Genomic DNA, 12,292 nt, shown 5'->3' on the forward strand with positions numbered 1-12,292 from the left:
AATACATTGGGATAGCAAAGGTACAGTGGCTTTTCCCCAGCTTTGTTTTCACTTGCCTTCTACTTGTCTCTTTGGTAATTGCTGAATTTGTGCTCAAATTTTGTCTTAATTCGTGGAATTAATGGTGTGTAAAATGTGGATTTCTGAGGATATGCAGCAAGGAAGTAACTTTTTCAGGAGCTGCTGTTATTGCAGGGTTATTTGTTTAGCCTGGCCTGATAGTAATGTTGTTTGTGGCTTTTAACCTGCCAAATAGGAACCCCAATATTGAACTATGTGATGAAAATACCTTTCAACAATCTCAGTGTCCGGGAGAGGAGGAACTTCAAGACTGGCCTCATGGTTTATGTTTCCAAAGATGACTTCTACCTTTTGGTTCTCAGCTTTTGGAAGCCAAGTTCCCAGACCAGCTCTTTGTCAGTTACTGAGCAGCCACGAGGGTCACTGTGTTTCTGCCAGGATGCTGGGTGTGCTATCCCAGTAAAAACATAATCTATTTTATTAAAGTTGAATGGCCTCTAAATAAGAATATTTTGTGGGATGTGGGTATTTATATAACTTCTCTAGGCTAATGTTGAGAGCCAGCTTTCCTTCCTCATGTGGTCTCACAAGCAGCTGGCCACAAGCCCTAGGAGAGGGACAGTGAGTGGGACAGTCGAACTTGGTGTTTTTAGGGGTGACAAGGGACAGGAGATCATGGAGAAGCATGGACAGCCCAGTGTGTGGGTAAAAGAGCAGCAGTGGCATGGACACAGCTGGCAGCAGGGGGTTTTCCCAGGCCAAGTTTATCAAACTGCATCTTATTCCTTCCAGCACAGCCTTTGGGGAGAACGGACTATTTGAATGGGGGCACAGGTCAAAGAGAGACCTCAGTACCATGGAGCTTGGCGTGTTTTAGCCACAGACCCATCCCGAAGCCACAGCTCTGGTTTGTCCTGTCCCCTCTGCTGTCGCATTCCAAAACCTACAATCTCACTTCAGGCCTGGTGCTTCCCTTTTGGCAAGTGTTAGTCTGCAAAAAATCATCTTGTAATTTTCACAGTTACATCTTTGTTTCAGAGTGGGGCTCCAGAGGCTCGCAGCCGTCTTTCAGGAGGCTCCAGTTCACGCTGAAATTGTTGGTTACGCTGGGCAGCGGAGCAGTGCTCGCACAAAACCAGCACGGCAGCTGGTGCTGGGCTTTCGTGGACACATAACAGCCCAAATGCCAAAAAAGACGAGGGGGGAAAGAAAAAATCTATTTAAGCAATTTTTTCCTCTCTATAGGAACTTAGCCTGTCAGCAGCATAAACACTTGCAATCATGCACTTCCTAGGATGCATGTGCTATCGAAAAGGGAGGTGTTAATTGCTGTGCTAATTACAACATGATTGCTTTGCACTTGTTTTGCACTTGCAGGTGATTAAATTTTTAACGAAGCATATTACTTGGCACTGTTAGCATAGTTAACACATTTCTCTCTCTCTCTCTTCCTCTCCCCCTCCTTTTTTTATGCCTTGGGAGAAGCCCTGTGCTGCAGACCCTTTGCTGGCTGCGATGTGCTGTTGTGCTTGGAACCAGCCCCCGTTTAGGCAGTCGGAGCCCCGGGTTCCCGCTCGGAAAGAGCAGCAGCCTGTTATCACCAGGCTCAGCGTGACGGCGCCGGCCAGATGCGAGCGCAGAACCCACCAAGGTATTAGCTAAAAATTAGGCGAGGCTGTTGATGCCAATCTCGCAGCTTTCATTTAAAAGCTATGCCAGCTCCAGCCAGTCAGGCGGCAGCGGCGGAGGGTGTGCGGGAAGGTGGGGAAATGACAGCAAGTTCCCCGTGATTTATTTCTGCCTTGCCGAGCGGGCTCCCAGCTGAATGAGAGCAGGGGAAACTTGCATCTGTTCGACGGGCAGGCTCTTGTCTCTCCAATAAGGCGGCAATTACACGGCCCAGTGAGGCTGCGTGACCAAAGGAAAGCCTGGTGAACCAGCCCACTGGATTTATTGATGGGCATAGATAGTGTTACCTTTCTGGCTGTAAGTTCCCTGCAAACTTGTTGATTCTGACAGGTTTGAGCTAATCGATCTCAAATGAATGATGAACTATCTTTTGGTGGGTGTTGTCCAGCCTGTATTGCTTTTGAATTGCTCAGCTCTGGGGCTTTTGTCTTTGGAGACTGTCTAGTCTATTTTTTATGGCAGTGTAAACTTTCTGAGGAACTTGGGGTCAGGCTGCATGAATGGACTGGATAGTTGTTAGTATTATACATAAAAATGGCGTGGGATTTAGTCCTGAAAAGTGCTCCTCACAAGAGGCCAAAAGGCACCTCTTGCTTCTGTTCAGGGGTGATACAGGTAAAAGGAGAGAAACTGGGTGGACAGTGAGAAATATTGGAAAGGCTAGAAAAGACAATCTCAGCCAGCTTCTTAAATTTCATGACTGAGAGCCACTAAATGAGGAAGCAGAAGAGGAAAAATGAATATTTGAAAGTGATAAGAAAATATTTTTAGATAACGCTTAATTAACCCTGGGAACTTACAAAACACCACTGAGTCCAAAAGATTAACAGGATTCAAAACAGACTAGGTAGGCATTTTATGGATAAGAAGAATTGCAGGAGACGAGATTAAAAAATCTAAAAGGGATGCAAACTCTCATGCTTGATGGCATTGGGAAACAGCTAACTGGTGAGGCATAGGAACGTACTTTTCCCATGGGCAGAGCATCCCATGATGGTTCATGGGGAGTTCCTTGCACGGCCTGTGAGGCAGCTGCTCTGGGTTGTTGGCAGGGATGGGCATTAGAGTGGCAGACCAATGGCTTAGTCCAGCACCCAACCATTCCTTTGTTCCCATGCTCTTCATCTGGGCTAGGCCAGGGATAACTTTTCAAACTGAAAGGGGGAAACCAAAGAGCTTACAAGGAGTCTACTTGAATACTCCTGACATAAATCCTTGCCTCTTGTGCACGCACACCGCCAGTGAATTAATAGGAACAAAGGGGAAAAGTTGCTGTTGGGATTGTTTACATAATATGAATTTAAAAGCGCCTGGGAACATCTTCAGCATGAATTAGCTGAATTTATTTTGGCTAAATATTTGTGAACCGTTTTTAGCTGCATGTGCTGAATTTAACTGTGTCCAGGCACACAAAAGCATACCTTGATGAAGAGTGAAATCCTAAAGGATTTGGGACAGCAGGTCTGGTCCCTGGAGAGCTGGGAAATAAGACCGAGGTTTGGTACATAAGGCAGATAGCTCTGTGCCCTGTAGGTGGTTTGTTTTTAGCATTGAGTGTTAAAATAAAGTGTGGACTTGTATAAATTGCCGTGAGGTGATACCCTCACCACACGGTCATGACATGGCGAGCTCAGTCTAGAAGTTCATGGACACTGACCCTCACATACTAAATATAGATAATGTAAATAGATTTGCCTATTGGCATCAAGGGACCAATTTTTAGTACCTCAGCTTCACACTTTTTGCACCATGGAATTGTTTGCATGTCACTGTTCACATAATTGGAGGACTAAGAGGCCAAGGGGGAGTGAAAATGACAATGGGAATATGTTTTTCTGCAGACCTGGAGAGTTTGCATTAACAATTTAGAATGCTGGCAAGGCTCTCTTTAATGTTTCATGCGTTCTTTTGGCCCACAAATCACAGGCCTTCACTTTTCCTATCATGTTGGCCATGTGGCCCTGCAGCAGGTCTGTCATGCAGGAGTAAAGGCAAAGGATGGGAGAGGACCCTGTGTGCCTAGAGGCCTGTCCCTGCAGAGACAAAATGTGTATGAATGTGTGTGTGTGTCCCCTCCATGGCAGGGGCTGAATAGGTGAGGAGCAGATGGGTGGTGCTTATAAAGTCCTCAGGGCTCCAGCAAAATGTCTTCAATTACAGGTTTGGTTTTTGCTTGTCTTTTCCATGCCAACCTTAAAAGATGTGTATTGGTATAACTTTTAGCTAGCAGGTTTCATTATCTGCAATTTCATTAAGAGCTATACCTGTGGAAGAACCACTGACTATTTTTTTATTTCATTTTTTGCTTAATGGGTTCAATTCTATCCGCAGCAAGCCTTGCTGTTTCCTCCCTCTCCAAACTTCATATTCTAGTCTATTACTCACTGTCTGTCTGGCCCCTATCGTACTTTGACTGCAGATGTCATAACAGAAAAGAGATGAACAGGCAGCTCTTACTTCCTGATAAATTAATGTGCTGCAGTCTAATCCATATCCCAAATGATAAAGTTAACAACAGTTTGCAAGCCTGTCACATAATCTAAAAAATTCAGATGGATATTTTCCCCCCCTTGTGTGGGAGGAAAAACCTGTTTCGGGGATGAACAGTTACTAATACATTTGAGCTCCAGCAGAATGTCATGGAAATGGCACAATTAATTCATCCGCCGCCTCAGTCCAGTGGTGAAGCACTTTTATTGGGAGCAACCTGTTCAGCAGGCTGCTGGCCGTGGCGTGCTTCCCAAGGCTGCTGCAGCCTGTCCTCCCTCCTTCATCTGCCTGCTCCAGCTGGGCTGGGGCCTCGCTCAGCTGCCAGTCTTTGGGGGCGAGTTTCTGCCACAGTCTTTGGGGTCAGTCACCTGCGGTTCTCCCACAGCCCCCAGCATGTGGTTACTGGGACGTGGAAAAGGGAACTCAGCAGAGCCTTGCTCTAAATCTGCTCCAGAAACCGTGTCAGCCGTGGCAGCACACGTCCTTGTGCAGGAGGCAGCTGATGTGCAGGCCCCAGGACGGGCATCTGTAGATCTGCCACTGTGCCATAGATGGGGAGGGATGCTCTTCCCAGCCTCTGCCTCCTGATTTCACTGGGGAAAACGGTGTGTAGAGCCTCTCTATTCATACAGAGCAGCTCAGCTATGTGGGGTGAGCATCCAAGGGATGGATCCTGAGCTGAGGAAAACTGGATTAGCTCCTTAAAAATTCACGGAATTGAGCCAGTTTACACCAGCTGACAATGAGGCTCTTCTGGAATAAGTAAGTGCCTGTGGGAACTAACTGTGCAAAAAGGTTTATTTGGGCATGCTCTCAAAAAATGGGAAATTACCCTGATTTCCTGGTCTAGAATTCCTGTAAGAAGAAAGTTTCCTGTAAGGCTTTCCCTGTGTAACCATACCAAATGTAACAGATAAAAGCTTTTATCCTAGTGTTTTTTTCAGTGATTCTAATGGCAATCCAGACTGGGAGAGGAATGAGGGAAAAGAAAAATGCAATAATGAAACTTAAAAAGCTTTCTCTGCTGCAATGTCATCAGCCAAGTTATAAGGCATAAAAAGGGTAAGAGGGATGGAGAAATATTCATATCAAAGCTAAGTTGCATATCCTTGATTTCAGTATTTCGTTTTTGCTTTTCTTGCCAGTTCTACAGGTTGTTTTTCTTTTTCTGATGGTAGGCACAGCTGACATGATGCTTAGATCTAAAGTTTGCATTGCTGATGTTACACTGCAGCTCCCTTTAATTTCAGCTTGCAACCCCACTTCAAATTCTGTGCTAAGCACGCTTTCAAGGTGCAAATATGTGGTGGGCAAAGGGAGATGGGAGGTGGTTGGGATGTTAGCTGCAGTTACTGTGCTTTGATTGAAAAAAAAAACAGAAGAAAACGAGATGTCAGCTTGTTGCCGGTTTCTCTTGGGAAGCTGGAGGAATATCACGTGGGCAATAACTTTTTCAGAGTGCTGTCTCCTGCATGGAGCAGACACAACATGCTGCAGCCCTCACAGCTGGGCAGTGTGGGCAAAAACCCACTTGGGGTTCTTCCTTTGCTTCAGTCACCTTTGAGAGACACAAAGCCATGTTCAGGCTCTACCTCTCTGTCTCCCATTTTGTCAGATCTGGCATCAGTGCTACCCTCATGCTTCCTCAACACAAGCTGAGCAAACATAGATGCAGAAAACACCACTTTAGGACACATGCTTACATCTATATTCAAGGAAAACCACAGGTGCTGACTTTAAGAACATCCTTCTTTAGGAGACACTAACAGAGGAAACCCATTGTTCAGGAGTTTCATGGTCCCTGGACAAGGATCCTGTAAGCAGCCCGTTTTCCTCTTGGATGCTTCTGATGCCAAATAAGGGAAGGCAAAGCCTATTCCTGAGGCTGACCTATTTCTGTGGAGCAGCTGCAAGCCAGGGTAATAATCCACTTATCTGGTGAGAAACCCACAACAGCACCATACAGACAGGCACTATCTTGCATAGCTCAGGTTCTGCAGCCTGTGGGTGTGTGCTGACACCCTCTCCCAGAGCCCCCCTCAGTGCCCACAGTGTCCCAGAAGATGGTTGGTCCAGAAGATGGAGTGGTGTGGATTACTGGAACCTTTGCTTGAAATTTTACCTGGTTGGTAGGGTTTACAGAAAGCCTTACAGAATACCCAGAACTGCCAAATGAGTGAAAAGTAGAATATACCAGAATGCTGTGAGAAAAGTCTGTTATTAAACCATCTTCAGTGAATGGTGATGCCTTCACCAAGGAGTCATCTGAGAGGGCATTTTCCCATGCCTTGTGGTTTGAAGTTGGTAGTGGCTGAGGTATGGGCAGTGTCCCCACAGTTACATCTTGCAGCCTTGCTGGTGTGGAGAGTGGTGGAGCACAGACCAGCCCTGGTGTCCAAATGCTGCTGATCAGCTTCAGCAATGTCACCAGATGTGGTTTCACGCCAAAAGCGAGATGCTGAAAGGTGGGATCTTTGCAGCTCCCTAAAAGGCCACAAAAATCTCTGGTCAGCTGCCACCATGTTGTATTGCAGCCCTGGTTGGTTTCCTCACAAGTCTCTCATCAGGGATGCTCCTGAGGTCAGAGCAGGCAACAGTTCTGCCTCCTTCAGGGCTGGGTGGGAGTGGGGAGGTGGAGACCCACGGTTTATGTGCTGGGGGAGGCTGCAGTGAGTGAGCCAGTCCCTACTGACCAGGGCATGTGTGCCAGCGAGGGACCTGCCAAGGTCTTACTGCTACCACCACACAGCTCATGTCAGTTCCCACTTCATAGAAAACCTTTCCCAGATCAGGAATGAGGCAACTCTCACTCACCCAGTTAGCTGTGTCTCCCAAGAGCCTTCCAGGCAAAGAGAAAGGTTCTCCCCTGAGCAGGTCTGTGCTATTTGAATACTTTTGCTGAGCTTTCTCTGGCTAAAAATTGCCTTACCCCAGGGGACTTTGGTGCCTGAGGGATTGCAGAGTGTTCTGCTGGGCATGCCAGGTGAGGGCTGGCAGAGGGTTAAAACCAACTCCTCTTGTGGCTTTGGTGATGTACACAGAAAAATGTGGGTGTATCTGAAAAGACTGTGGAGCTCATTCTATGGTATATTTCAAGACTCATATTGTGATTTATTCAGGACACAAATCTACCTCTTCCTCATCTTTTGTAAAAAATAAGCTCAAAATTGATACAGAGTAAGAAGATGCCACTGGTTCTGGCTATAAAATTTTTACTAAGTGCTTTGGGTGAGGACCTTTCCAAACTGCCTGGGAATCGTCTCATGTAGACCAGCTGATCTTCAGCTCCATCCCCCAGAAAATTCCCCAGAATTTTTTTTCCAGCAATGTGGGATACCAGGACCTAATAGCCAGGTAAAAGCATTCTGCTGCCTTTTTCCTTTCTGTATTAGAGCATTCTTCCCTTAGGGAGAGAAGTGGAGTAGGGAGCTACAAAGGCAACCTCAGCCATTAGGGCATTACTGTTCTGTGGTATGTGAATTTCTTGCATTTATGCATCATATCAGTTTCATGGTGTTGGATTTTCTCTATGATGATAATGCTAATAATAATAATGATGATGGTGGTGGTAATAATATTGTTTTTAAATACCCTGTTTCTCCTGCATCCCTGCTTGTGTCTGGTAAATCTCAGTATTTAGAACAGATCCAGTTGTTAGCAATGAAGACACAAAAAACAAACTAGGGCAGACTGCTTCAGACAGCTGATGGATTAGCAACAGCCAACGTTAAAAATCTACTAGTCTCCAGAGTGATGGGAATATATTGCACATAGGATTCAAAATTGTTGAATGTGAGTGCATTAAATAATACAATCATCCATTGTGAAGATTTCACAAAGATGTTGCAAAAGAAGGGTTTCTTTAGTGTTCATCTTTTCCACAGAAATCCTTTATGAATAAAAAAAACTATTAAACAAATAGTTCCACAAGCATTCGAAGTAATGAAGCCTGGTTGCACAGAATGGGTGAAGTTGGAAGGCACTGCAGTGGATCATCTGGTCCAACCTCCCTCCAGGGTGATCCTGGAGCACGTTGCACAGGATTGCATCCAGACCATTCTTGAATATTTCCAGTTTGGGAGACTCCAGAGTCTGTCTGTGGAAAATCTATTCCAGTGCTCAGTCAGCTGCACAGTAAAGTTCTCCTCAAATAGCTTCCCACAGCTCCTTTCTGTATGGATCCTCTGCTGGCTGAGACAGAGATCATCACCTTTTCCTTTCATTGGCTCTAATAAGTTCTTGCACCTTTTTGTCCACTTCTTTTCATAAAACTTATAGGGACACTTACTTTACCTCTGGGCCTGGCTGAACCAATGCAAGCAGGTGCAAAAGTGACTGTGCAATATGAGGGGACAGATCTGCCTGTCCATGGGGTGACCTTGTGTGTCCCCAGCAAATCAGAGCCGCGGACTTACCACTGCTGGGGGTGTCCTCACTGGACTTTTATTGCTGCTGCACTGTGCTCTGCCATCCCAGAACAAACAGGGTGTCCAGTGGTAAGGAAAGCTTACAATGTGCCCCTGTCCTGTTGATGCGCGTAAAGTGAACTTGTCTTTGTACATTGATGGCATCCATACTGTCTCTATTTCTGAGGTGGTTGGAAAAGTCCTTGGAGTGGAGGCTAGCCTAGAGATATGCATCCTTTTAGGTCCCCTTTTCAGGAACATCAGGTGATGTTTCCAGCCCTGCATCTCCCATTGACCAAGAGCCATGGTGCAGATATAACCCAGGGGGGTTCAGCCTGGCTGCCCTTTTGTCTGCAGAAGCCTGTGCAGAAGAACCTTCTTGTGACAAATTCACATCATGCTCCAGCAGAGGAGAAAGTAGTTTTCTTGTCTTTCTCGAACCCTGTATAAGTGGCATGCCTTGTATTGGCTTCAGAGGACAAATTAGAGAAATGTTTTCATCATGTTCCAGTGGCTACAAAGATGAATTTTTTTATTCCTCCCTTTTTATGAAGAGTCACATGGAAAGGTGATGGGTCATGGGTATAAATTATTCCTGGGGAGTTCCAGTTAGGTACAAGAGGAAAATTTGTTATGATGAGGACAATCAGCCATTGGAATAATCTACCAGAGAAGTGGTCGATTCCCCAACACTGGTCACTTTTAAGGTTCATCTGAATAAAATGCTTGGCTCGTCTTGTGTAGACTGCTTTTGCTGAGAAAGATTGGACCAGATGATCCTTGAGGTTCCTTCCAACTGGGTATTCCATGATTCCTTGAAATTAATTTGGAAGTTGTCTACAGGTACTCCTCCAAGTGTAGAAGCCTGCTGAGCTATAGAGGTCCTTCATCTTTTTCAGCCTCTGAGGGAGGAGCCCTCAGAGATTCCATGGGGAATCAGAATGTTGCCTAGATGCCCTAACATGAGAACTCAGGAAGATAACCCAGCCTTTTAATCTTATTTTTCTTAATTAAGGAGATTGATGGCATAAGCTATTCTGATTACCAGTGATGAGCTGTTGGTGAGTAAAAGATTGAACAAATTTGAGTCCCTTATAGCTCAGACCTATCTTTCTGGTCTCTGAAACAGTGCATGCATTTTTATTTCTCACTTTCTTCAGGCACACAAAAACGTTTCACTCTGGAGCACAGCAAGAACAACATGGTGCAACCACATTGTTTCATCAGATGGAAACCTGTGTAATCTCAAGTGATCCCCACTGAAGTTTAAACAGACACAGAAGACCATATTTTCATTAACTCATGGATATACACAGATTTTACAATGGTAGTTTGAATTTGGAAGCGGATGCCCATCTGTAATGTAGGGACATCTTGTTAGCAGATGTTATTTGTCTGAGAGAGGCTGAACTTTTTCTAATGACACTACTTTTTTTTTTTTTTTTTTTTTTTTTTTTTTTTTTTTTTTTTTTTTTTTTTACCATTTGTGGTACCCTGAAGAAACACAAAAGCATGACTACTACTTTACAAGCAGCAAATTGTTTTCTAGTTGAAAATACTGTATGAAGACAAATTGTTATTTTTACTTTACAGATAGACTTGTTCACAGCAGTGTGTGTGGGCAAGGTGAGCCTGTTTATGTAAGTAGCTGTTTCCTATTATTCTAGGGAATTCATGAATGCAAAGCATATAGATAAAATCCCCCTCTGCATGAGTGTGTTTGTTGAGCAAATTTGTTAGATGTCTGTTAAAAGCATATAACCCTTGTATAGCAGGTTTTCCCAGATGTAGTGTGTGAAAATTATTATTAAAGTATATCTAGGATATTTCCAGCAGGATGAATAGTATGTGATTTTTTGAGATTAAGATTTTGTGGCCAAAACACAAAGAAATTCAGAATTTGAATTTGGATGTATATATGGGTTTCCTTATGTGACACTTCTAGATTGTTCACTGTGAAGAAAAATATTTCAAGATGCTTGTCTTGATTACTAAATGCACTAATCCTGGGAAGTAAATAACAAAACTCCCTGTGGTATAGGACCACTGGGGATTGTCTTCATGGAAATAGGTTATCTGTTCCCACTTTGTCATGTCAGACTAAACCCACCTCTTCTCCCTTTAGCTCAGGCTGATGAAATATTTTTTTGCTGGGGGAAGGAGACTGCCTGGAGATTGCACCAGAGGCAGAAACATTTCAGGAGAACTCTGTGCATACTGCCTATCTTTTGTTTCCCAAAGAAATGGGAGATGAACAGGACATGGGGCTGGAACTCCTCCTCTGATGAAGAGCAGCAGTTGGAGATTTTCCTGATTTAAAGCTAAACAAACGGGCCCTTTACATTGCTGAAATCTTCCTTCAAATGAATGAACTATCGGCAGCATGCATGTGTGGATCTCTTGGGCTGTAATAAGTTTTGTGGGACCTTCTGGGCAAGTACCAGGAGATGTTATTAAAGGTAGTCGATTTGGTGAATGGTGCCACCATTCACATATGAACTTCTTACTGTAGTCAAAGTTTTAATTATCACTCCCATTCTTGAAGCTGGGTTATTGGCTGAAACTTCAGACTTTGTGTTGGTTTTTTCTTTTAATTGAATGGTGGAAGGTTTCTATTTAATTGGATGGTGTTGGTTTATATTCCTTCCAGTGGTGAAGAAAGAGCTCTGACATTAACCCAAATGAATCCTGGAGATGAAAAGAACAAAGAACACAAAGACCATGGCTTGAAAAAGAACTTCTTTTTCTTTCTTTCCTCTTTTTATTTATTTTTTTTTTATTTTGAAAGCCAGAGCTCTGATTTTACCCTGATGGATGTTTTTGAATGCTGGAGGCTGGCAAACGGGGACCAATCTGAACAAATATCTAAAACAAATAAATACAGCATCCCTGATTAATAACCAAAGCACTTTTATTCCCAAACACACACATAAACCAGCTCCACCCCGATTAATCAGGTCTGACTGTAGCGTATAATGCTTACCATTTTTTTAATTAAAATTGAGAGCTCATACTGTCCGGAGAACTACATGTGTGTTCTTTGAAAAATTACAACACAAGCAGAGGCCATTTTTTTTCCTACTCCTGCTACAAATTTCCTACTGAACTTCAAGGCAATTCCAGGTGCAGCTGAACACTATCCATTATCTTTGCCTGTACTCCTAATCAGAGCAGCACAATCTGCCTTCAGAAGCATTTATTCTGAATGGCTGCTGTTTCTGAAAGCAGATGCTCTTGAAAATGCAGCTGTCAATAGCTCCACTTACCAGTGTTTTCTTACAAAGAAATATTCCAGTTAAGGTTTGCTTGCATTTAAGTACAGGCTTATGATCATGCTAGTGATGTATAATATTTTTGTCTGTATGCATGGAACAAATCAATAATCTGCTTATTCCTGACCCTGGTTTTGCTTTTCCCCCTGCCCATATAAATCAGGGAGATCTCTGCTCAGATGAGTAGGTACACCTGGATAAAATTGTGGGAGATACGTCTCAATTCCTTTGTTTGAAGCAGAAACAGGTTTTTGTACATGGAGGGAATAATCGAGTACTCCATGGTTTCTTTCTCTCTGTGCTCTGTTTTTTCCCTTTTTTATTATTTGAACAAGTAAGATTTTACTCATATATTACACCAAACCAATGACTCCATCTAGCTTCCCACAGTGCACTTTTTATAGCAGAGAATAC

The 12,292-nt window shown here is 43.8% G+C and overlaps 1 long non-coding RNA gene across 1 annotated transcript; it reads left to right on the plus strand.

Annotated features, from left to right (window-relative positions):
• The first annotated feature begins 10,064 nt into the window (after window positions 1-10,064).
• LOC136367788 (uncharacterized) lies at window positions 10,065-11,623 on the plus strand. The gene is made up of 2 exons (XR_010744743.1): window positions 10,065-10,246; window positions 11,257-11,623. It is a non-coding gene; the product is annotated as an uncharacterized lncRNA (long non-coding RNA).
• The last annotated feature ends 669 nt before the right edge of the window (window positions 11,624-12,292 follow it).

Source organism: Sylvia atricapilla, chromosome 1 (genome assembly GCF_009819655.1).
Source record: "Sylvia atricapilla isolate bSylAtr1 chromosome 1, bSylAtr1.pri, whole genome shotgun sequence".
NCBI classification, from domain to species: domain Eukaryota; kingdom Metazoa; phylum Chordata; class Aves; order Passeriformes; family Sylviidae; genus Sylvia; species Sylvia atricapilla.